This window comes from Rhagoletis pomonella, unplaced genomic scaffold (assembly GCF_013731165.1).
Source record: "Rhagoletis pomonella isolate Grant_MI unplaced genomic scaffold, Rhpom_1.0 Rhpom_scaffold_00005, whole genome shotgun sequence".
Taxonomy (NCBI): Eukaryota; Metazoa; Arthropoda; class Insecta; order Diptera; family Tephritidae; genus Rhagoletis; species Rhagoletis pomonella.
Window position 1 is genome coordinate 51,950,201 of NW_023458559.1, and position 4,893 is coordinate 51,955,093.

The following is a 4,893-nucleotide window of genomic DNA, read 5'->3' on the forward strand; positions in this document are numbered from 1 at the left end:
TGAAGGATTTCCTGTAGTAAAATCTTGTCGTATGCGTAAAAGACATATTCAAAAATGGATAACCCTATTTCAAAGATCTTGATTTGTTTAGTAAGACTGTTTTATTAAATCAATTTGTACATAAATATCCATCAAATTTTAGTCCGTATCTCGGAAACTGAAGGAGGCATCCACCAATAGAAAGTTCTTATTTTAAAGTATGTACACTGCATCTATAACTAAAAACCGCCAAAATCGCGCTTAACACGTTCGCTACCAAGCGTATTTAAGCAGTGCGTCATTACAGGCCAGGTAGAATTTTAGTGATTTTTGTCTAGTGTAGTTGTCATTAGGTATCTCAGAAACTCACATTTATAATAAAAGTAATTGCTTTACGCCTGACACATATTTGTGACGCAGGTCTATAGAGATATTTTTCGGTATAGACAAGGGTCACATTTATTTGATAGGCTAAACTTCAGGGCTTTATCTAACTCAGTTTTATTCAAAAATACAAAGCTTGCATAAAATTACGTCTAGGTGAAAACACAGTAGCATTATGGCTTATTTTGGGCGTGAAATTCTCTGAAACATGGCTCAATACTTGCCCTTTTGGTTCACATTTATTATGTTCAAACAAGCCTAAATATATGTACTTACCGTCGTCTTAGTATTTATTTCACTATGAAGCTAATATTTTCTCTCTCAAAGTCGGTAAAGACTTTCACATGTGCACTGTAAATAAACATAACCTCATACTTCACAGGTAGCTGTAATCCCGAGACTACTTGTCACAAACGTGTGCCAGACCTTCCTATAGACCATACTGCATCCAACAACCCGCTAACACACATTTGTGTCGGCGGTCCCACGTGAAAACCCAGCTGACACATGTATGTGACGCCTGGTAGCGAACGTGTTAAGACAATCGTTTATCCAGGCGATGCTATGTACATACGGGGGTGGTCCCAAAAGTACCCGGTCTAACCTAGAAATGGCGGTAGTTGTTTGAAAAATATCACTGTGTTAAAAAGTACACAATCTATAAAGCATATGTACCATGTTTGAAGACGTCACATTGTTTAGTATATGCTTGGCAGCCGTCAATAGTGAACGTTTTCAGTCAATTTGTGAAAAAGGAGAAAATTGGTCATCGTTATGTGATACAATACTTTTATTTGGAAGGCCTTAGCCCATCCAATATAAAAGCTGAAATAGATTATACTTTGGTCTGAGAAAGCTGTGTGCATGATGGGTGCCACGTTTGCTCACACTCGACCAAAAACTGTGTCGTGAAGAGGTTACAATTGCGTGTTTAATTAATGCTTGCATTGCTACCTCATGCACCCTGTTCGCCAGATTTAGCCCCCTCGCACTATTTTCTGTTCCCCAACTTCAAAAAATGGCTCCGCGGTCAAAGATTTTCTAACGATGAAGAAATGATGTCGGCAGTTAATGGCTATTTTGGTGAGCAAGACAGTTCTTATTATAAAAAGGGTATCGAACTTATTGACCATCGCTGGTAAAAGTGTATAGAGCTGAGAGGAGATTATGTTGAAAAATAAATATATTTTTTCCCAAAACTTTTGTGTTTTCTTTATTAGGTCGAGTACTTCTGGTACCACCCCCGTAGCGGGGCCAAACCGAGCCGATGTGGATCAAAAATTTAACTTTATTTAAATACAAATGAATTTTCCCCTAATCTTTTGATGTGAGTTCTAGCCGCTTTTCATTTAAGGTAAATTTTGTGGTATCTTTGAAGCCGAGTCCATACGAAAAGCTCCGCTCAGCCTCATTCATCGTAAACACCTGGAACTTGGCTTCGCTCCGCCTTGCTTCGTCCGGCATCGCTCTGCTTTCTGTGTGTACACTGAGGGAAATAATGCATAGTAAAAATGATATTTTCATACAAAAATGTATTACACATGTATTTGACTGTTCACATCTGAGTATGTATATGTAAGTGTACATACGCATCCAAAGCATGCAGAGTGCCCTGACGGAAACAAGTGATTTTTTTTTTAATTAACTAATTGAAAGACTAAAGAAAGTATGAAAAAGCATCTGTGAAGTGCAGAACGCAAGCGTTTTCAAAAGAAACATACTGACTTTAAAGTTGTGTAAACCAAATTCATTTTAAATTAGTTGAAATTAAATGCAGAGTCGGACAGTCGACTTGCTGTTTGCACACAAGTCAAACTGAACATTTACATGTCTGGCTGTAGCTGAGCGTGCAGCTGAGTACGCAAAAATGCTTGCCACATTTTGTTGATATCCAGAGATAGTCAGGGTTCGAATTCCACTGCAAGCAACATGCAAATTAAATTTTTGTTTTTTTTTCTATTTGTCTTGATTATTCACTTCACGGATGCTTTTTCAGAACGAACGCGGTCATTTTAATATGAGCGTATTTGAATTGAATATTTGCCAATATACAGTACTTTCGTTGACGTTTATAGTAAGATCAATTACGTTTCAATTTGATTTTAATATTTTTTCTCCTCAGTGTACCTATTTACTTTAATGAGTTTTTTTTTGCTTCAACATAAACAGTTTACAAAGAAATTTTTTTTGTGCTGTGAAAGTCCTTCACTAGCCGGAACTGCAAAATTAAAATTATATTTGCTTAGGGTAGCGTTCTCCTAAATGCTGCATAGTGTTGTTTTTGGAGCCGTTTCTAAATTCGTAACTTTCAACGTTCAATTGACAGGACGGATGCTAAGGGTATCTGCACAATTGAAGGGGTTAGAATCACAAGGGTCTAAGTGACTTTATTGAAAATATAAGTTATACCCATATTTGGATAGTTAAATACAGTATTTATTTGGTGACAAAAAGTAAACATTCTTTGAATTAGTTAATTAACCTGCATTCATTTAGGCAAGAATCATTTCAAATGAATTTACCCATAAGTCACAATAAGTAAACAACTTTAATTATCTTAAAACAATGTCAGACCTACTTAGATCCTTTTGACACTAACCCCTTCATTTGTGGCCCAATCATCGCTGCTCTATCGCCTCGCCTTCAAAATTTTTAATTGCAATGCACTTTTGTTGTTTATCCGTTAGTTATCGGCTAACCTTAGACGATGCAAAAAAGGTTGTAGTTTGGTTTATATAATCTGGGAAAAACTTGTAAAATCGTGAAAAATTGCAATAAACTTAATTGGAAATTAGTGTTTAATAAGAAAATACGTTGTAAGTACTTAATACCCTTCAGGAGTATTCAAGAGGAGATATTATTGAAAATGCATACACAGAAACGTTGCATCTTAATTTTAACTAATTAGGGGTATTCTCGTAGTTGCGCAAAGCCCTTGAACGGTGCACGATTTGCAGAGATGTCCCATTGGAAATCTGGATTTTACTGGGCAATTTGTGCGCGGTGCAAGGGCTTTGCAAAACATTAAGAATGCCCCTATTGTAATTGGATCAATTATTATTGCTACATTGGTAAACAGGTTTCGTTCTTGATTTCCGATACAAAAAAAAAACCCATGGCCAAACTGAATTTGCAATTAAATATGCTTTCATATTTTTAGTTACTTTTGCATGTGTGAAAAGCAAGTATTTTACATTGAAGAAAAATTATGTTAAATTTCAATCAAAACTATATGATATATTTTAATAAATATAAAAATGTATTTCGTAAGTAACTATAATAATTTGATTTATTCCGAGCCAATAGAAATTACACAAAATTTTTTTAGGTTGTTAAAAAAATATTTTGTACTATCACATCTTTAATTATTTATGTAGGTCGCAATCATCTTCTTGTTTTTAAATAATTAAATGACTAGCTGAAAACTTTTTGTTATATTATTAACTATTACTTATCTATATGTGTTTGTGTTAAATGCAAAATGTATATGAGTAAACGGCTTTTGACATTCAAAAACAATGCATTATATATTATAATATGTAAGACTGTACTAATTTGTAAAAACATGCATATGCACGAAGATTTGTACATACTATTATACATATAGTATATGTGGTGAAAGTGTATACACGCACGCATATGTATAACAATGTATGTATGCTTACCTATAGATTTACATACTTTATACATACATACATATACATATAAAAAAATAAATAGCAACTTGAAATATGAATTTTTAGCGGCCAACGTTTAAAATATTAAAATATTTTTAAAATAAAAACAGTTTATGTACAGCAAATTTTACATATCGCTTATTTACTGGAAGAGCGTCGTAATTCAATACATACACATATTTTATTTTAGTGAGCTACCGTAATCATTATAAGAAAAATAATTTAAATCGGCTTTAAATCATTAGGCATTTTATAATTTTTATTTTTTTTTTGCTTAAAAATAATCATTATTATTCAGTTTGTTTTTTAAGCTCAACGGAAAAAAATATTTTTTTATTTTTATTTGTTCGGTCACATATATTGATTATTATTTGACTTCACTTTTTCGCTCAGATATAATAATTTTTAATGAGTCTTATTTTTTCAGGCTGTACAGGCGCAACCAACTGAAATTTTTAGATTTATTCCTCTTACTTATTAGGACGTCGCTACCTCTGAAAAGGACGCGTCGGAAATCACGCTAGTGTAGCTTTTGCGTTTTTTGAATGATCAATATTCTAATGATCTATTCTAAGTGCAAAAAATAAAACTCAATAATAATTATTAGCATTGAGCGAAAAAATAAATATTATAAAATAATCATTTTTGATAGCAAAAATTAAAATCAAGTGATAATAATTTCTTTCGGGCAATAAAATAAAAGTCAATAATAATTACACTGGTCTACAAGGGTTTTGCGAATAAGACGGGACCTGGTGTTTCCGAACGGATTTTTCGTGCTGAACACGAATCTGGGGTCCAAAACTTCCCATCACGTCACGTTTTCGAGAAAAAAGGGGTTGAAACCCCTAAA